Source organism: Salmo trutta, chromosome 2 (genome assembly GCF_901001165.1).
Source record: "Salmo trutta chromosome 2, fSalTru1.1, whole genome shotgun sequence".
Classification (NCBI taxonomy): Eukaryota; Metazoa; Chordata; class Actinopteri; order Salmoniformes; family Salmonidae; genus Salmo; species Salmo trutta.
This window is the reverse complement of record NC_042958.1, coordinates 66,680,588-66,703,169: the sequence shown is the minus strand read 5'-3', so window position 1 is coordinate 66,703,169 and position 22,582 is coordinate 66,680,588. Positions and strand designations below refer to the sequence as shown.

The 22,582-nt window shown below is 41.9% G+C and overlaps 1 long non-coding RNA gene across 3 annotated transcripts; it reads right to left on the bottom strand.

The window, feature by feature from the left end:
• Positions 1-8,014: 8,014 nt before the first annotated feature.
• LOC115161123 (uncharacterized) lies at positions 8,015-21,446 on the bottom strand. Of its 3 annotated transcripts, none has more exons than XR_003869183.1 (6): positions 20,912-21,446; positions 16,171-16,398; positions 11,541-11,660; positions 10,891-11,056; positions 8,563-8,665; positions 8,015-8,160 (listed from the first exon to the last, which is right to left on the bottom strand). It is a non-coding gene; the product is annotated as an uncharacterized LOC115161123 (long non-coding RNA). The 3 variants fall into 3 exon arrangements; XR_003869182.1 differs by lacking the exon at positions 20,912-21,446 and adding an exon at positions 19,109-19,404; XR_003869184.1 differs by lacking the exon at positions 20,912-21,446 and adding an exon at positions 17,604-18,541.
• Between the last annotated feature and the right edge of the window lie 1,136 nt (positions 21,447-22,582).

Below are 22,582 nucleotides of genomic sequence, written 5' to 3'. Positions count from 1 at the left end.
CTACAGCTCAGCGTTCAACACCATAGTGCACATGAAGCTCATCACTAAGCTAAGGACCCTGGGACTAAACACCTCCCTCTGCAACTGGATCCTGGACTTCCGGACGGGCCAACCCCAGGTGGTAAGGGTAGACAATAACACGTCTGCCACGCTGATCCTCAACAATGGGGCCCCTCAGGGGTGTGTACTTAGTCCCCTCCTGTACTCCCTGTTTACCCACGATTGCGTGGCCAAACACGACTCCAACACTATCATTAAGTTTGCTGACGACACAACAGTGGTAGGCCTGATCACCGACAACAATGAGACAGCCTATAGGGAAGAGGTCAGATAACTGGCAGTGTGGTGCCAGGACAACAACCTCTCCCTAAATGTGAGCAAGACAAATGAGCTGATGGTGGACTATAGGAAAACGTGGGCCAAACAGGCCCCCATTAACATCAACAGGGCTGTAGTGGAGTGGGTCGAGAGTTTCAAGTTCCTTGATGTCCACATCACCAACGAACTATCATGGTCCAAACACTCCAAGACAGTCGTGAAGAGGGCACGACAAAAGGCCTTTTCCCCCTCAGGAGACTGAAAGGATTTGGCATGGGTCCCCAGATCCTCAAAAAGTTCTACAGCTGCACATTTGAGAGCATCCTGACCAGTTGCATTACCACCTGGTATGGCAACTGCTCGGCATCTGACCGTAAGGTGCTACAGAGGGTAGTGCGTATGGCCCAGTACATCACTGGGGCCAAGCTTCCTGCCATCCAGGACCTATATAATAGGCGGTGTCAGAGGAAAGCCCATACAATTGTCAGAGACTCCAGTCACCCAAGTCATAGCCTGTTTTCTCTGCTACCGCATGGCAAGCGGTACCTGAGAGCCAAGTCTAGGACCAAAAGGCTCCTTAACAGCTTCTACCCCCAAGCCATAAGACTGCTGAACAATTAATCAAATGGCCACCAGACTATTACATTGAACCCCCCCATTTGTTTTGTACACTGCTGCTACTCGCTGTTTATTATCTATGCATAGTCACTTCACCCCTACCTACATGTACAAATTACCTCAACTAACCTGTACCCCTGCACACTGACTCGGTACCAGTACCCCCTGTATATAGCCTCGTTATATTGTTATGTTATTGTGTTACTTTTATTTATTTTATTTTTTTACTTTAGTTTACTTGGTAAATATTTTCTTAACTCTTCTTGAACTGCACTGTTGGTTAAGGGCTTGTAAGTAAGCATTTCACGGTAAGGTCTACACTTTGTATTCGGCGCATGTGACAAATAAAGTTTGATTTGATTTAACCATGGCAAGGTGACTGGGAATATGGCAGAATACAAACAGAGTAGTCATTCCCTCCGCAAGGCAATCAAACAGGCAAAACGTCAGTATAGAGACAAAGTTGAGTCGCAATTCATCGGCTCAGACACGAGGCGTATGTGGCAGGGTATACAGACAATCACAGACTACAAAAGGAAAACCAGCCATGTCGCGGACACCGACGTCTTGCTTCCGGACAAGCTAAACACGTTCTTTGCCCGCTTTGAGGATAACACAGTGCCACCAACGCGGCCAGCTACCAAGGACTGTGGGCTCTCCTTCTCTTTGGCCGACGTGAGTATGACATTTAAACGTGTTAACCCTCGCAAGCCTGCCGGCCCAGACGGCATCCCTAGCCGCATCCTCAGGGCATGCGCAGACCAGTTGGCTGGTGTGTTTACAGACATATTTAATCTCTCCCTATCCCAGTCTGCTGTCCCCACATGCTTCAAGATGGCCACCATTGTTCCTGTTCCCAAGAATGCAAAGGTAACTGAACTAAATGGCTATCGCCCCGTAGCACTCACTTCTGTCATCATGAAGCGCTTTGAGAGACTAGTCAAGGATTATATCATCTCCACCTTACCTGTCACCCTGACTCACTTCAATTTGCTTACCGCCCCAATAGGTCCACAGATGATGCAATCGCCATCACAGTGCACACTGCCCTATCCCATCTGGACAAGAGGAATACCTATATAAGAAAGCTGTTCATTGACTATAGCTAAGCATTCAACACCATAGTACCCTTCAAACTCATCATTAAGCTCGAGGCCCTGGGTCTGAACCCCGCCCTGTGCAATTGGGTGCTAGACTTCCTAACGGGCCACCCACAGTTGGTGAAGGTAGGAAACAGCATCTCCTACCTCCTGCTCAGCCCCCTCTTGTGCTCCCTGTTCACCCATGACTGCGTGGCCATGCAAGCCTCCAACTCAATCATCAAGTTTGCAGACAACACAACAGAGGTAGGCTTGATTACCAACAACAACAAGACAGCCTACAGAGAGGAGGTGAGGGCTCTGGGAGTGTGGTGTCAGGAAAATAACCTCTCACTCAACGTCAACAAAACAAAGGAGATTATTGTGGACTTCAGGAAACAGCAGAGGGAGCACACCCCTATCCACATCAACGGCAGTGGAGAAGGTGGAAAGTTTTAAGTTCCTTTGTGTACATATTACTGACAAACTGAAATGGTCCACCCACACAGACAGTGTGGTGAAGAAGGCGCAACAGTGCCTCTTCAACCTCAGGAAGCTGAAGAAATTTGGCTTGTCACCTAAAACCCTCACAAACTTTTACAGATGCACAATTGAGAGCATCTTGTCGGGCTATATCACTGCCTGGTATGGCAACTGCACCGCCCACAACCGCAGGGCTCTCCAGAGGGTGGTGCGGTCTGCACAACACATCACTGGGGGTAAACTACCTGCCCTCCAGGACACCTACAGCACCCGATGTCATAGGAAAGCCAAAAACATAATCAAGGACAACAACCACCCGAGCCACTGCCTGTTCACCCCGCTATCATCCAGAATGCTAGGTCAGTACAGGTGCATCAAAGCTGGGACCGAGAGACTGAAAAACAGCTTCTATCTTAAGGCCATCAGACTGTTAAATAGCCATCACTAGCACAGAGAGGCTGCTGCCTACATAAACAGATTTGAAATCACATGCCACTTTAATAAATGGAACACTAGTCACTTTAATAATGTCACTTTAATAATGTTTACATATCTTGCATTAATCATCTCATATGTATATACTGTATTCTATACCATCTACTACATCTTAGTCTATGCCGCTCTGACATTGCTCATCCATATATTTTTAATTCCATTCCTTTACTTATATTTGTGTGTATTAGGTAGTTGTGAAATTGTTAGATATTGCTGCACTGTCGGAACTAGAAGCACAAGCATTTCGCTACACGCACAATAATATCTGCTAAACACGTGTATGAGACCAATAAAATGTTATTTTATTTAATTTAATTTTTTTATTATGTTGTCTATGTGATATTTAAACAGTCTCAGAATCGACTTCACCTGAATGAAACCAATCAAATGCTTATTTTACGTGACGTTACTGCAGGCCATGACTGGACAAGGACCAGTCAACCCAGACTGACCTGAAGTTGAACACTGAAGTTGCTACCTGACCTTGACCACAGCACAACGGCTGCAGAGGGTCCTACCACACAGAATCGTCAGGCGTTGACAGTCATGGCCATTATAAACTTCTCTCAAACATGCACAGCCGTTATCTCTCACAGTGGTCTCGGTCTGTTACTAGTCACTCACAATGTGGTGTACTGCCCCCTAAGTAAAAATACTTTAAAGTACTACTTAAGTAGTTTTTTGGGGTATCTGTACTTTACTTTACTATTTATATTTTTGACAATTAGTTTTGAGAAAATAATGTACTTTTTACTCCATACATTTTACCTGACACCCAAAAGAACTCGTTACATTTTGAATACTAACAGGACAGGAAAATGGTATAATTCACGGACTTATCAAAGAACATTTGGTCATCCCTTCTGCCTCTGATCTGGCGGACTCACTAAACACAAATGCATCTTTTGTAAATGATGCCTGAGTTTTGGAGTGTGCCCCTGGCTATCCATACATTTTTTAAAAAAGAAAATGGTGTCGCCTGCTTTGTTTATAGAAGGAATTTGAAATTATTTCTACTTTTACTTTTGATACTTAAGTATATTTTAGCAATTACATTTACTTTTGATACTTAAGTATATTTAGAACCAAATACTTTTAGACTTTTACTCAAATGTATTTTACTGTGTGACTTTTACTTTTACCTGAGTAACTTTCTATTAAGGTATCTATACTTTTACTCAAGTAGGACAATTGGGTACTTTTTACACCACTGCTAACAACACAGTCAATCTTTAACCTCTAACCTCTGCCCTCTCATGTCAGCCAAGCACAGGTCAAGTCTTGGGACAGCACATCACAACACCATGGAATGTCTAAGGGTGTTATGATGTGCTAGCTGTCATTCAGATGCGAGGGGCTGAAGCTCATTGGCTAGAACTCAAATTGCTAGGGCTATGTAGGGGGAAATGTAGAGAAAATGGCGCGGCACAGCTTCAAAAAACCTTTCCACTGAATTTTTTTTTATTATGTCACTTAGATTGAGGCACCAGTGCGGAAATCAACTCTAGGGGTTAGCGGGATATGAGCTACTATCCGGAATACCGTGCGCATGTAGACATGGTCACTGTGAGTTGAAACGTTCACGTTGCACATAGAAATGTAACAAATAGAGCTGACACGATTCCCTATTCTGCATAACAGACAAGCATATCTGTTCTATGTAATAATATATTGTAACGTTCCGTAACGTTACACTGTCCTGAACAAGCCCCTGCTCCAGTAGCCTACAGACCTGCACACCTGTATTTACATGATGTATTTAACTGTGAGCACAGGAAATCAAATAAAATTAAATTGTATTGGTCACATACATATATTTAGCAGATGTTATTGCGGTGCAGCGAAATGCTTGTGTTCCTAGCTCCAACAGTGCAGCAATTCACAACAATACACACAAATCAATGTCGGAGTGGCATTGACTAAAATACAGTAGAATAGAGTATATACATATGAAATGAGTAAAGCAGTATGTAAACATTATTAAAGTGACTAGTGTTCTATTATTAAAGTGACCAGTGATTCCATGTCTATGTACAGTTGAAGTCGGAAGTTTACATACACTTAGGTTGGAGTCATTAAAACTCGTTGTTAAACCACTCCTCAAATTTCTTGTTAACAAACTATAGTTTTGGCAAATGCACAAGTCTACTTTGTGCATGACACAAGTAATTTTTCCAACAATTGTTTACAGACAGATTATTTCACTTATAATTCACAGTATCACAATTCCAGTGGGTCAGAAGTTTACATACACTAAGTTGACTGTGCCTTTAAACAGCTTGGAAAATTCCAGAAAATTATGTCATGGCTTTAGAAGCTTCTGATAGGCTAATTTACATAATTTGAGTCAATTGGAGGTGTACCTGTGGATGTATTTCAAGGCCTACCTTCAAACTCAGTGCCTCTTTGCTTGACATAATGGGAAAATCAAAAGAAATCAGCCAAGATTTCAGAAAAAATTATGTAGACCTCCACAAGTCTGGTTCATCCTTACGAGCAATTTCCAAACGCCTGAAGGTACCATCTGTACAAGCAATAATACTAGTTAAAGCTTGGTCGCAAATGGGTCTTCCAAATGGACAATGACCCCAAGCATACTTCCAAAGTTGTGGCAAAATGGCTTAAGGACAACTAAGTCAAGGTATTGGAGTGGCAATCACAAAGCCCTGACCTCAATCCCATAGAAAATATGTGGGCAGAACTGAAAAAGTGTGTGCGAGCAAGGAGGCCTACAAACCTGATTCAGTTACACCAGCTCTGTCAGGGGGAATGGGCCAAAATTCACCCAACTTATTGTGGGAAGCCTGTGGAAGGCTACCCGAAACGTTTGACCCAAGTTAAACAATTTAAAGGCAATGCTACCAAATACTAATTGAGTGTATGTAAACTTCTGACCCACTGGGAATGTGATGAAAGAAATAAAACGTAAATAAATCATTCTCTTTACTATTATTCTGATATTACACAATCTTTAAATAAAGTGGTGATCCTAACTGACCTAAGACAGGTGCTGTAGGTGTCCTGGAGGGCAGGCAGTGTGCCCCCGGTGATGCGTTGGCCAGACTGCACCACCCTCAGGAGAGCCCTGCGGTTGCGGATGGTGCAGTTGCCGTACCAGGAGATACAGCCTGACAGGATGCTCTCAACTGTGTATCTGTAAAAGTTTGTGAAGATCTTAGGGGGCAAGCCAAATTTCTTCAGCTTCCTGAGGTTGAAGAGGTGCTGTTGCACCTTCTTCACCACACTGTCTGTGTGGGTCGACCATTTCAGATTGTCAGTAATGTGTACGCCGAGGAACTTGAAGCTTTCCACCTTCTCCACTGCTGTCCCGTCAATGTGGATAGGGGAATGCTAGGGGGAGAACAGGAGGGGGCTGAGCACGCACCCTTGTGGGGCCCCTGTGTTGAGGATCAGTGAAGTGAAGGTGTTGTTTCCTACCTTCACCACCTGGGGACGGCCCGACAGGAAGTCCAGGACCCAGTTGCACAGGGCGGGGCCCCGATCTTGATGGCTGATAAAATGGCTAATATGGCTGATATGTAAGAAATTAGGCCTGATAATGAGGCCAGGCAAGCTTAGTTTGCTCTGTGAGTCTTAACTCACAGTTGTTTTTTCTAGCTCAGACTTGTGGCTTGGCGGAAAATATATTTGGGATGAATCAGACATATTTGTGCAATCCCATACCCATGCTGGCCACGGGGTGCTCACTAGCGCCCCCCAAAGGTGCAATTCTTCCAAACTTTTGTGATTTGTAAGTAAAGAACTGATGAACATATCCAAACATTTCTTGACATGAAGGTTTACTAAGGGACCCTCATTAAATGATGAGGCGCCCACATTTCAAGCTTAAATATTAATGACTGAAAAAAACACATTTTAAAATGTGCAACATTTCAAACTTTGAGTTGGTATGCAGCACAGCGTTATGTAGGTTTAAATGGAGTTACATATGAATTTACACGCATATTTAAATGATATTGGCGAAGACATTGATAAGAATCCGATTAGGTTTAGGGTTAGAAAAATGGACTACAAAATGGTGCTATATTTGTAGTTCACAAGTTATCCAGTTTAGGTGAGAAAATGTGTCATTATTTTTACATAAATTATTTTATAAAAACGGATATTACATAAGAAAAGGTCGACGTGATTCAAATTGAAGACAGATGCAGCTACAATAATTGATGAATACTATCAAAAAGTAATAAAACAAACGTGACAGGCCCTTCCTACAGAGGAAGTATCAACGTCACGTGACGTCACGCAACGTAACCGTTTCGAAAAAAAACTCGGCAGTGACCCAAACCACAAAGACAACACTGTTCGAAATGCATGTTTACCGTTCTGCCTCTTTATATGTCAGATACTTAGTTGTAGTTATGATCATAACCTGTCAAATGTACCATTCATTTCCTCTAGTTGTAATAATTGCGAGCTTTATAGCAAACGTCGCTGTTGCCAAAAATACAGGACCTATTCAGCAGGGCACAACGTTACAGAACGGTCATGTAGAAATGTTTTGTGCAGAGGCAATCGTGTACAATCAAACTATAACAATAATTCAAAATTGACAAGGAACATACTGATGAAGTATGACTTACTGCCAGCTAATGAATGTAGGCCCTATACATATTTTAGCAGTTTAGAGACCTAAGAATTGTTCTTGTGATTTAATCAAATTTCAATATAAATACACTTGACTAGGCCTAACCCTGATTGTAGACTAACTTTGATACTAGGCCTATACATGTAATAATATTGATAAACTAATATTCATTGGGTAGATTACAACAATTGTAGTGTAATGGAGGGACACCTTCTCCTCCCTGGTCCCATTGCATATTAACAGGCTACATGTCTGACATCTACCATTGTGTCCTCCTGGCACTGCTGACTTCCGTATCTGCTGCTTTCCTGATTCATTGTACAACTTGTCGATCTGTCATACTGCACGTAAATGTTTATGCCATTAATATAGGATTCTAATTCTTCACAATGTCTTCATAAAAGCACAGACCACATTTAAAAATGAAGAGGATTTATTATATGGAGATAAGGGGGGAGGGGCTCCTTCACAACTGGGAGAGATCCTTCACAGTGTAGCGACAGGAGGGGGTTTTAGGTGATAGTGAGTAGGTGGACCCAGGTGCTCCGCCATTTTCTGCCACTGCAATGAAACCAACAACAACAAAATGAACAAACCACATCAAGATAGGTCAAATGGAAAAATTCAATAAATAACCTTTATGTTAGAATACATAATTTACATACTCCTCTGTTTTGGGACACTTGTGCATATGACAGAGTGAATGCACAAATGGAAGGGTGAGGGAAGAGACTCATTTTATTTCAGTCATCCTTCATTTTATTCTTAAACCTGATAGAATGGTCATGTATTTTAGTCATTGCCTCAAACATTGCAATACATGCTGTTGAAAACTTAGTCGACTTTCACAGTCATTGCTAGTATACTAACAAACAACTAAGATAATGTGCTGTACTATAGAGATGACAGCCTACACTCGCATTGTGGACAGTGGAGACAAAGAAAATAGATAGGTCCATGTACCTTTGCGCTTCTTCGGTTCGGTCTTTTCTGGCACTCTGCAGTGCCAGTGTTCTCCACCATGGTCACGATGGACCCCTGCATCTTTTCCACTGTGAACTTCAACCTCAATGAACACACACAGACATGATTGGTATTGAAACTCTTAGGTGGCACATACACATTATTTGCTGGTCCAAATTCACTCCCTACCCCTCCTCCTTGGCCCTGACCTAACCTTTAGATTTTTCTTAAGGGTCTGGATAGGTATAATCAGGAAAGTGGTAGAGCTTACACCATATTGCTTACACCTTACACATATACAAACATCGAAGTGTTAGGGCCAAGGGAAAGAGTTAGGGAGTGAACTGTGATTAGCTGATTCACTATGGGTAAAGCCCAAATCACACGGGGAGCCTTTTTTATAGTGTGTGAATGAGCATGCTTATGCTGGAAACAGAATACATGTGATTAAATGAGAGAAAAACAGACAGGGTGTGAGCGTCAACGGCATCAGAAGTATACAGCGCATTCGGAAAGTATTCAGACCCTTTGACTTTTTCCACATTTTATTACGTTACAGCCTTATTCTAAAATTGATTAATACATTTCTTTCCTCATCAATCTACACACAATATCCCATAATGACAAAGCGAAAGCAGGTTTTTAGAATTTTTTGCAAATTTATAAAAAATACAAAACAGAAATACCTTATTTACTGAAGTATTCACACCCTTTGCTATGAGACTCAAAATTGAGCTCAGGTGTATGCTGTTTCCATTGATCATCCTTAAGAAGTTTCTACAACTTGAATGGAGTAAACCTTAATTGGACATGATTTGTAAAGGCACACACCTGTCTATATAAAGGTCCCACAGTTGACAGTGCATGTCAGAGCAAAAACCAAGCCATGAAGTCGAAAGAATTGTCCGTAGAGCCCCGAGACAGGATTGTGTCGAGGCACAGATCTGGGGAAGGGTACCAAAACATTTCTGCAGCATCGAAGGTCCCCAAGAATACATTGGCCTCCATCATTCTTAAATGGAAGAAGTTTAGAACCACCAAGACTTTTCCTAGAGCTGGCCACCCGGCCAAACTGAGCAATCGGGGGAGAAGGACCTTGGTCAGGGAGGTGACCAAGAACCAGATGGTCACTCTGACAGACCTCCAGAGTTCCTCTGTGGAGATGGGAGAACCTTCCAGAAAGACAACCATCTCTGCAGCACTCCACCAATCAGGCCTTTATGGTAGAGTGGCCAGACAGAAGCCACTTCACAGTAAAAGGCACATGACAGCCTGCTTGGAGTTTGCCAAAAGGCACCTAAAGGACTCTGACCATGAGAAACAAGATTCTCTGGTCTGATGAAACTAAGATTGAACTCTTTGGCCTGAATGCCAAGCGTCATGTCTGAAGGAAACCTGGCACCATCCCTACAGTGAAGCCTGGTGGTGGCATAGTCATGCTATGGGAAAGTTTTTCAGCGGCTGGGATTGTGAGACTTGGCAGGATCGAGGTAAAGATGAACGGAGCAAAGTACAGAGAGATCCTTGATGAAAACCTGCTCCAGGGCACTCAGGACCTCAGACTGGGGCAAAGGTTTACCTTCCAACAGGACACAGACCCTAAGCACACAGCCAAGACGACGCAGGAGTGACAATTTCTGAATGTCCTCGCGTGGCCCAGCCAGAGCCCGGACTTGAACCCAATCGAATATCTCTGGAGAGACCTGAAAATAGCTATGTAGCGATGCTCCCCCTCCAACCTGACAGAGCTTGAAAGGATCTGCAGAGAAGAATGGGATAAACTCCCCAAATACAGGTGCGCCAAGCTTGTAGCGTCATACCAAAGAAGATTCGAGGCTGTAATCACTGCCAATGGTGCTTCAACAAAGTACTGAATAAAGGGTCTGAATACTTATGTAAATGTGATATTTCCGTTTTTTATTTGTAATAAACTTGCAAAAATGTCTAAACACCTGTATTTGCTTTGTCATTATTGGGTATTGTGTGTAGATGAGTGTGTGATGGGGAACAAAAACAATTGAATCAACTTTAGAATAAGGCTGAAACGTAACAATACATGGGAAAAGTCAAGGGGTCTGAATACTTTTCGAATGCACCATATATAGAACGCCAAATTAGTATATTTTCAAGACTAAAGACACATGTCAACGTGCTTGTGAAGTTCACTTAAAGTGTGTATTTAGCGTAAATATGTTAAACTGCAAGCCAATATCATGTATATGTCATGCCTGCTCCCGCTCCCCCTCCCTGCCGCTCAAGGGCGCCAGGCTACCCGTCTTTACACGCACCTGTCATATCATTACGCGCAGCAGCGCTCATTGGACTCACCTGGACTCCTTCGTTCCTCGGTGGTGTTCCCTGTGTCCACATGAATTGTTGTTATGTGTTCCTGTCCAGACGCTGTTCCTGTTGTTTTGTGTCGTCAGTTATTAAACCATCACTCCCTGTACCTGCTTCTCATCTCCTGCGTTGATCCTTTCAGTATAGACTAGTACTTATGAAAAACAATGTAGCAATGTATGAATGCAACGTTATTCTACATTTATAAACTGGGTTGTGTTTTGGAATGATATATCACATTGTCAGTGTTGTTTTCTTGACCTTATTACCGTTGTTGCTTACAGCCGATTTGATTGTACAGTTCAAACAAAGTGGTTGAAATGAATCAAATCTGGTGTAGAGATTGAGTGGGTTGTTTGTAGAAAGGGAATTCGAGGAATTATGATTTTCCATACTTAGCTAAGTAAAGTTTTTTTGAGCTGCACCAGCTACTCCAGTTTATTTAGATCATGGACATGTAGCCTGGACTACGGCTGGAAAACATGAGGAATGACAATACAACCCTTTATAATGGCTTTCCCTGACAATTACGCTGGCATACGCTACGCTGTCTATGTAAATTAATGCTTATTGCTGTAGCACGTGGCTGATTGAGTCCCCTGTGTTATTTCTGCTTAAGACTCAACTTTCTGACTTACCTGCCCTTATTAGGATCAGTTCCCTCCTCCATGGTGACCACGGGCCCCTCTTCAACAGCCTACAAAACTTGTTCCTGTTGATGTCATTCACACCTGTGTCTCACTCTAGATAACTGATGCCTGAAACCAGAGAAACAGACATACACTGAAGATGGTGGAGACTGAAACGTTTGTGTACGTTTTCCCCCCTGCCTACTGAAAAGCAAAAAAAACTCAAGAGGAAGTTCGGAAGTTTTGTATATTTTTGTGTGCAAACCGCCTTTCATTTTTTGGACTTTGTTGTAATATTGGTTTAAAACAACATTTTGAGTTTGAGCACGATGGTACTTGCTTTCTTAAAAACATGCTTTCTTTTCCGTAAAAATACTTCACTCATGTGCTGCTTATTCGGCTATAGTAGCATCATTGGTTACAAATTAAGTAAATCATATTTGTGTTAATCTGCATCCATCCCTTGTGGGACTTTATTTGACTCCCTTATAGAGAGTCATATGATGTTGTTTGTAAAATGCTATGTTCTCATTGCAATATGACACTAAGTTGCATATACAACATTGAGAACACCTTCCTAATATTGAGTTGCTCTTGCACTAGCTCCCACCCCTCCCTCCTTTGACCTCAAAACAGCCTGAATTTGTCGGGACGTGGATTCTACAAGGTGTCGAAAGAGTTCCACTGGGATGCTGGCCCATGTTATCGCCAATGCTTCCCACAGTTGTGTCAAGTTGGCTGGATGTCCTTTGGGTGGTGGACCATTCTTGATACACACGGGAAACTGTTGAGTGTGAAAAACCCAGCAGCGTTGCAGTTCTTGACACACTCAAACCGGTGCTCCTGTCACCCACTACCATAGCCCATTCAAAGGCACTTAAATATTTTGTCTTGCCCATTCACCCTTAAATGGCACACATACACAATCCATGTCTCAATTGTCTCAAGGCTTAATAATCCTTCTTATTTAACAAGTGACATACAAACACACACGTACACCTGGATTGTGCTGTAGTAGAGTAGTGGCTGGAGGTCTGACAGTTAATGTATTGTGCAGTTTGTTGTAAAATGTATTTTAATGTTACAATTTTTAATTATATTGTTCATTACTGCCTTAATTTTTGGTGGACACCAGGAAGAGTAGCTGCTGCCTTGGAAGGAAATAATGGGGTTTCATAATAAATACAAATACATCAATAAGGGATCATAGCTTTCACCTGGTCAGTCTATGACATGGAAAGAGCAGGTGTTCATAATGTTTTGTACATTCAGCATATATCAATCAAGTATGCATACAGTAGAGTAACTTTCCAAACACAAATCTAAAGGCAGTGTGATCCACCGTCTCCTCCTCTGACAGGTTCCTAGAGGGGGTGAAAACCTGGGCTTTAAACCCCCCCCCCCCCGGCCCCCATCTTCTTCTTTTTCCCGAGAAGCAGGATGGAGACATACCCCTGCTGACTAACAAACTAAAACCACAAAGTATGTAATGGTCATTATTTCTGTCCAATTTCAAAGGAAAGTTACAAGTCTCCTTGCTTGTGGATGTAAAACATTTTTACAGTCTGCCTCAACAAAGAAAATATCAACCGATATGCTTGCAACGACAATATTTTCACTCATATGGAGGTATGCATTATCCACAGTCTGACGAATTTAGCATCAGTCCTGGACCTCTGGTTTAATTTTTTCCCCCTATTTTTTCAAACCTCAAGCTGTGGGGCCCCACAGAACTTACTTTTTTTGCCCTCACCCCAAGGGTTTGGGCACAGTTTAGGACACGTTTCTTTTTGTTGATCGCACCATTTCTGAAATTGTAGATTATGTGCATCTTTATAATATGTCAATATGAACACAAAAGCCTAGGCTAGTTGTTAAATATCATACTCATACCATCATGTCATATTATGTGAATCATAATTCTAGACTGAGGTAGTAAGGGTTATTTTGGATATTACATTTTCCACATCAGGAACAAGATCAATAAACTGATTAAGAAGGCTGATTCAGTTATTGGAGTTAGTTATTGGCCTGACTCCAGACTCTCTGGAGGTCATGACTGAGCAGAGAACCAGACATAAACTGGATATCTGTATAGTACTTCCAATGACCCTAGGAGTACTTTTAGCAACTGGCTTGTAATGCCAAAGTGCTCAACAGAAATATTTAGGAGGTCCATTATACCTAATGCAACAGTTTTTAAAATATTTTTCTATGACTGTACTTGAGGGGTAGTATACTTAGACTGAGTTAGACAGCAAGCTGTGGAACAATGAATGATCTACACTCTCAAAAATAAAGAGTTTTATCTAATCTTAAATGTATTTTTTTTTTTTTTAAAGAGGGTTCCCCTACAAGGTACAAGTGGTTTTTCTGAGTGTAGTGTGAATAACATCTCAATATACTGTCAACAATGTTTCACTGAGCAACTACTACGGCACAAAGGATTTTCTAATGTTTTTCTCTCTGATCATTCTAATGGTTGTGCAGACAAGACATACCAGTAATTGGTCTATTGAACACATACAGGCCAACTAAAAAATTAACTACATCATCACAGATCTAATTAAAATGAAAAATACAATTGTTCTTGAGGAAGCTCGTGCTTTCACCCAGTCTTCCCCTTTAGGCCCCAGGTCCCGAGAGGTGTTCCCAAGTCATGTCATTTTCACTTTGTTCCCCTTCTCCTCCATTTCAACTGATAAGCACGTCACCTGATATGCAAGTGCGTATCCCTAATCCACGTTACATCCTCTTAAGGTGACTCAGCACTGTATATGCTTTCACATCAATGCCTTCAACATTTTGTTCACAGTACAATTACCTCTCTATCCTCTATCATATGATGCATTAACAAATAAAGCAGCTAAACCCCAAACCAACTATGGTGTTTATAGTAGTTCCCAGACCCAACCCATCTGTATGTGTTACAGTGGACTCTAGTCTCTCTCTCCGCTTCCTCTGTCTTGGTGTCTTCACTCACCCATTATGCAGTTGGACCTCACTTCACGTGAAAACTATGCACCTCCCAAGGAGAGACATGACGATCTTTACCGCTGCAGGTACTGTACGGAGAAGTGTCTCTCAAACCAATGCTGTCACAACACCCCCTGCCTGGTCTCTCTTGATGTACACTATCTCCAGAATTCAGCCCGTACCCTTGGTTATATCTCTGCTTTCACCTGAGGATATGCACACTGTAACACATGGGTCATTTCCTGACAACATCATTTGTGATATTTGAATAACCGCATCCCCTGTCCTCCTATCGGTCCCCCAGTTACCAGTAACCAATCCATGTGACATGAGTTGTCATAGACTGCTATCCCAACAATGCTACTAAAGTAACCATTGCTACTTCCAACATGGCCCATGACTATAGTCTCACAATACCCCTCATTTGCGCAGTAGTCCAATTCCATGCTATCAATATAGCATCCTACGCTACTAGTACAGCTCCTTCAGTTACTGTCCCTACAGCGCATCTGCCGTGAGAATACCTCCTGCATGTAATCTGTCAAATGTTTGCCAGCTGTTAGAAATGGGAGAAAAACAAAATGAGTTGGGAATAATATCCAACCGAACAAAACTGAGTCATAGGTGTCCTGAAAGTTTACCAGTGTCTGAAATGCCACCACTATCTCATCTACTCTCACCATGATCTAGGTATGTGTAATGTTCCATTAAATCCCCATATTGTGTACAGTTAGCTGCTCTCCCTCTATGAGCTATCTCCTGTAACATTATACAGTCTCTGGGGAATGATACTCCTCTATCATTACATCTAACCCATAACACACTATACTCGTAATGCATTTTCTACAGTTATAAACATCCTAACACATTCTCAACTCAGTTAGTCAATATACATCATTCCCTCCTCTGGAACAATTCCCTCATGTTCCACGAAAACTAAAAACATATTGACGTGAAAAGAAAAGAATAACTTAGCACCACTCATTGATGCGACGTAACATAAAAACTCTGAATACAGGATAAAACGAAGAAAAAAAACTTTCATGGTTGCCCCAAGCTATCATCCAGTAATTCCCCCAAACAAACCACCTCCCCTCAGGATGACACTTAGAGATAAGTGCCTGGAGACTCTCTCGGCCACATAACTGTTAGCAGTGCCCCCACCCCTCATCGTGCTTTAGCAATTCTCTCTCGCTGTATCCCAATCACAACTAAAACATTTTTATAAATTATCCAACCCGAATTTAGAGTGACTGACCTCAGAGCTTACTCTTGAGACTAAGGCTCAAATTCCAGTTTATCTATTTCGCAAACATCATCCCTGTTAGAACATACATTTATAAACAACTTTTTATTGCCGGTCATAACTCTTCTCATTACAGCCCCCTTTCATCCCTGTTTTCCTGTCATGGGTGGCCTGGTAAAGAAAGATCTGTATCTCAATGCATTCTTAGTTTAAATAGTTAGCAGGGCGTATACCACCCCCCCTTTCCTTCACCCGGCACTTATCATTCTAGCGTGTCTTCTTCAGATATCGTTTACAGTTAATTTTCCTAACATCACATGTAACTTTTGCCTGTCACATTTCATGGCCCTTGATAATGTCCCGATTGTAATATCCAAGTAGATACTTCCGTTTCTCCCACCTACACGAGTCTCTCACCTGAGCTTGTTCTCTCTCTCCACGCTCACTCCACACGCGCTCTCACCACCCCGGCCCTGGTTTATGGCTCGGACTCAGATAGGAGTGGTAAGTCACTGTCTCTCCTTGCACACCTCCGTTGCTCTCTCTTCAGCCGGTTAGGGAGGGTTTTGTTTACACACACTGTCTATGGTCAAACTATTCCTACCATGCATGAAGACACGATCTGACGTCACCTTCCATGATAACCTTAAAAAAGCACAGATCATAACAGTTAAGTTCATTACATTTCTGTTTCAGGAAACCAGACAAACATTGACTATATGACAAATTATGACATTAACCTTTTCTTAATAACATCTCTAAGACAAATGTCAAAAAGCATAACATAATGTTACTGCTAAAAAAACATTTTCTGAATTAGTCCATACTCCCTTATTCTACTGGTGACCTCTAGGAAGAGTTACCAGATCATGAAGATAGCACCCTAACCCCTCACAGAATTCCCACACCACAATCCCAATCTGGTGAAATTTGTATCAAAACAAAAACACAACATAAAATCAGCAATACATATATCACAATCCATGTGAAGTAACTGTCACCCCTTATGAACATATATTTTCCTTCCTATATGCAGGGGCGGCTATGTGGGGGGGGGGGCAGTGCCCCTGTGACAACAATTTTGGACCCCCTTGTGGCCCCCCTAAATGTGGAGTATGAAATAATTTTTACATAACTAATTTTTGCTATCATTCTTTTTTTACATCCGTTATTAGACAGTGGCAACCGCCACTGCCTATATGCAGTCTGAACACAGTACCACTGTACAAGTACCCCAAAGACCAGCACATCAGGGAACTGGTAATTTTCCCCTTTCAAACACGTGATTTAAAAAAACATGTTAAATTAAAAATAAACCAATTCGAATAACTAATCAACTTAGAATTACAACTCTTTATAACTCCCAACGGAAATAATAATAATCTCCTAAAGTAATGGTACAATTTGGATAGAGAATGGTGTTTCTCATGAATTTTATGCTGAAATCCCCCGTCTATCTAATTCATAATGAAGTTGATCATTCTTCATTAGGCATTTTTAATATTCAGGGCTTTCGACACCATTCAAATGTTTCCCCTCCCTTTCTTTCCCTGTCCTACGGGAAACCATTTAAATACCTCTTCAAAACATTTCCTCCTGCTGGTTCTCCATAACCATCATACCACATAAAAAAACATGTAAAATTCATTTTAGATTTGGTAACCCCAATGCTAATTCCTCGTGACCCCTCCACCCTTTCTTCCATTCTAGAATCCCATTCCAGAATAAGACGACATCAAACGTAGATGTATTTAAAAATGAAACCACATAAAATGTCTAACGATTTAAACAAACCCTAAGGCCTTCTGTATTTGCAAGGAGTGTTTGGCCATATCATTTAAATGTGTTACCTTTGGAATCCATTCCCCTGGCATTTCGCCTAGAATCTTCAACCCAAAATACGTTTTTGTGCGGCAAATTTTGCCAATTTCTCATCGTAAGGAATCCGCAATATATACATATCGTTTTCTAACACTTTCTCTCCCCAAGGCAGCCGCCTTAGCCATTCCGTCTGCTTTACGATTACCTATGGCGATTTTATCTGTATTACTAATATGAGCTTCACATTTCACCACTGCTAATTTACTGGGTAACTGACATGCTTCTAATAATACCTCTACCTCCAGACCATTTTTATTGGTGTTCCTGTCGCTGTTAACATGTCCCGTTGTGACCACAATGTACCGAAATCATGAACTACTCAAAATGCACACCACACACAGCCTACCCCGTTACTCTAGTCCCTTCTGTGCTCGTGTAACTAGAGCCATCTGTATACACTACTTTTCCCGATTCCAATGCTGTCTCTTGCAAATCAGGCCTAGGTTTTGGAGTACTCTGATCTGGGTCACATGTATGCGATTCACCCTCCCCATGCAACAGCATTAACGCAGGATTCAAAGCACCAATCTCATGAAATTGTAGGTTTTCCCCATTTAACGTTAACTCCCGTTTTGTCCATCTTGCACTAGTAACGTGTGCTTTCGTGCTGTTCACTATGGTTGCTACTGCGTGTGGAACATACACATCTACGTTTTTACCCATCGTAAAGGAAGCCTGTACCGCCCTAAGGCACGGTGGCATTCCTTTTCCTTTTGCCACCAAGTCTAGCGATTTACTCCAGTACATTACTGGTCTCTCTCTATCCCCACGATTTTGCGTAACCACCGTGCTTCTATGTCCCTCTTGTTCACGAACAAACATTTTAAAATGTAATTTTAAGTTTGGCCATCCCAATGCTGGCGCTTGACACACTTGCTTATTTAACTCGACAAACGCTTCCTCACACTCCTGGGGATCCTTCCCCCCTTTCCTCAACTCTGTAAGTGGCTCAGCAATTTCAGATAATGACGAAATAAAATATCTTAACAAAATTGAAACTCCTAAAGTTTTCCTGGGCGTGCGAGGAGTGTTTGGCCGTGCCAAAGAACGCATGGTTTCTACCCGATCCCGGGTAATGTGTATCTTGCCCTTAAGAATCGAAAACCCCAAATATGTCACTTCTTGCTTTGCTAGTTGTGCTTTCACATACTATGCTATATGACCCTGTTCCGCCAAATAGTCTACCAATGTGGTGAGGTCTCGCATAGAAATGTATTCGTCTTTCGACGCTAATAACAAATCATCCACGTATTGTACCAACACAGAACCTACACTAGACACCCTTTTAACGATTGTTTCAATGCAAAATGATACCAAAGTGGGACTATTTGTAAATCCCATCGGTACTCTGCTAAAAGTTAGGTAAACCATGATCTAAAACGTCTTCCATCACATAGAAAGTGTAATCTCTATGAACCACTTATCGATCGAACAGAAACTACACCCCCAGGTGAAAAGTTCCATTCTTGCTAACCTTGTTGCTCTTTTGAAAAAGATGCAAACTCTTGTATAGCTGCATTTCCCGCTAACGCAGTAGGTTCCAGTATCACCTTACACTCATTCTCTCAATGTCGGATAGTCCCACATCTAAAACAGGGAGCCGTCTCTTTACGTTTTGATGTTTTTTTCACTACGTTTCTTAGTCTTATCTCTGCCATTGAAACTATAGTTAGTGCTTTTCTCTATGGCCCTATTAACCCATCGCACGTCTGCGAGGTGAGCGGAGTCATATTCCACTCTCAAAACATCGTCTTGAATTAACTCGACTAACCCAGCAATTATCGTTTTGATCACAGGGTTCAACCCTGTCATCAAAGCAGAAGCGCAAATTCTATAAATACACTCCCGTTCCCAGTCCTTCTGTATTAGTGTACTGGTGTTACACTTTCTGGGTTTATCGTTATGCATTTTCTGTTAGAATGCTGACATCAAAACGCTGGTATATTGAGCTTTTGATTCTGGTTTTATGTCCTTGTGCCAAGACATTAATTGCCTCCCTGAATTCTTTATTTGATTTGAATTCACCGTCAGCAGGAAAATGTTGTCCAATTTGATCTAATTTGCTAAATTTTTCCCATATTCCAGCCGAATTGGTAGAATGCTTGTGCGCTTCTTTTAGCACCTCCATGGCTTTATTAAATTCCGCTATATCTATATTACGGTGTTCAGGGTATTTTAGATTTCTTCACTCCCGTCTATAATACACACCTTCTATGAACTATTTTCTAAGATAGCACTACACACTTCCCCGGATAATAATTAATTGGTCAGGGCACTTAATACCTTGTATTATAACCGATATCATAGCGTCTGCGAATCTATTACTGGAGAATACGGACAGGACTTTATGTCCTATTCCAGTACTTCCTCAAATATCACTATTATTGATAACCCACATGATCTCTCATCGCGCCCTCTCCCCATAGGGCATAAACCAACCTCTTTCACACACACACCCACCCCGCGCTCTCACGGCCACTGTTACTGGGCCTTTTTCCCTTCTTACGGGTCAATATACCGTTACACTATTGTTTTACCCTCCTCAGGACTACCCTGTTCAGGACTTCCCCTCTCTATTAGATTTTACCCTCCACAGGCGTTATGCTCGGCACTTTATCTATGCGATTCTACCCTCCACAGGAACTATCCTGCTCGGGACTTATGAGACTTATCCTCCACAGATCTTTTTTGCTCGAGACTTACTCTTGAAATTTTACCCTCCACAGGAACTCTCCTGCTCGGGGGTTTGTGAGACTTACCCTCCACAGATCTATTCTGGTCGGGACTTACTCGCTATAAGACTTACCCTCCACAGGATCTATCGTGCTCAGGACTTACTATATACTTATATGGCTACTACAACTAGGCGCTCGCCCCGTTATAGTTTATGCAGGGAACCAACCCCGCAGGTATTTACCCCCTAGGACTTACCCTTTGCAGGTTCCAACCTGCGCGGGCTTACCTTCCGGGACTCACCCTATATTAATAGTAATCACAGGTATTAACCCACTGGGACTTACTATTGACTTTATAGTACTAGCAGGAACCAACCTACTAGGGAGTTACCCTCTAGGACTTACCCTACAGGTACCAACCTGTATGATTTTAACTTCCGGGACTTACCATTTACTATAAAGCTACGACCGGTTGTTACACAATGGGCTTATATAATTAAACTCAGGCTCTCCAGGTCCATATCCCATAATTAGTTCAGCCAACTATTCTCATCTCCCCAAGATGTCAAAATGAGTGGAAACAGATATAGGAACTAGCCTACCTTGTTTGTTGCCAGCTCTGCTCCACTGATCTGGACTCTTTGGTTTGACTACAAATCGTGTTGAACTCCTGGCCAGCTCGCCATCTGTTAGGTTCTTATTTTTCAAAGTAAATAACTCACGGACACTAGAGAAGCTTTAACCAAGATTAATTCTTCCCAAAGGTTCTGTACAGCTGTAATTCAGACACCAAAACATGTCTTTCCATCACAGTTATATACATCCTACTTAAGACACGCCTTCTCTCCAATCCTTACATCTTATGGTTCAACAGAAAGAGGGTAACAGGATACCAAACCCGTATTACTCCCTTAAGGGAATCTGTCCTCACCTCCTGACCTCAACCCCTCCTTCATGTAATCCACAGATGTCCATTTGTCTCCCCTGTATCAACATGGTGCTCTGCTCCCGTCCCCAAACACTCTCCAACACATTCCACAGCTATCTGTCTTTCTACAGAGGGCCAGTCTCTTTCTCCTTTGATTCTATTCTTCTTTCCTATCATATATTTAATATCTCAATGTTCAAAATGTCGAATCCAACATTAGGAAGAAATGGTCTTCACACAGTTTGCAACAAGCCAGGCGACCCGAACTGCTGCATTTACCCTGACTCTGCTTACACTGAACGCAAGAGAAGTGACACAATTTCAGGCACCGCATGAATTATATGCAATGCAGGGCAAGCTAGTTAAACTAGTAATATCATCAACCATGTGTAGTTAACTAGTGAATATTTTAAGATTGATTGTTTATTATAAGATAAGTTTAATGCTAGCTAGCAACTTAGGGGCCAGGTGTGCGCAATGAAAGTTCCAGAGGGATCCGTGACACTTCGCCCCCAATAGGACACCCCCACCCCCAGCACCTCCACCATCCCCATCAACCTTCCCCCACCCCTCAACCACAAAACACAATAATGATAATAATAAATAGAAACTACATTTAAAAAAATATATATATATCCCAAGATATACATACACATACACACACGTACAGTACATATACATAAACATATTCACAGGACACTCAACTTATCTCTTATCTCTTTTCCTACATCAGATATGCAGGTGACATTTCCACCTGGATGACAGCACATAATCAGCAAGACGGAGATGCTCTTCATCCGAGGGAATGCCTGCCCATTCTCAGATGTTAGATAACCCGAGATGATCGCATGTCATTTACATTCCCGATTTGTATTACTTCAACTCACACTCCGCTGGAATCCCTGCATTCTCAGATTCCCCTCTGTTATGAATCTCTATATCGTAATCAATAAAGTGTTTCAAAATGCTGTACTTGTATTAACATATATGTTCAGATCCTTCCTGAGAGAGAAGGGGTGTAATATCTTCAGATGGGTGTGTGGTATCCTTCCTCACCCATGCCAACAAGATGTTACTTCTTGTGGGGTCTTTGCCTTGAAAGTAAGTATGAGAGTATAAGTAATGTATAATTAACCTACTGGAAGTATACTGACCAAAAGGCAAAACAGAACTGTCATTATATTATATTATAGCTGTGTCGTTGTATACTTGCAAATTAGAATCTTAAGTGTAACATCATTTTGTTGGGGAAATCTGAAATACCCATCAAATGCTTTCCCCAGTTTGCTGAATGTGTTCTGAAGGAGTAGTCGATTGTAGTAGTAGCAGTCGCTCTCCTCCAAAA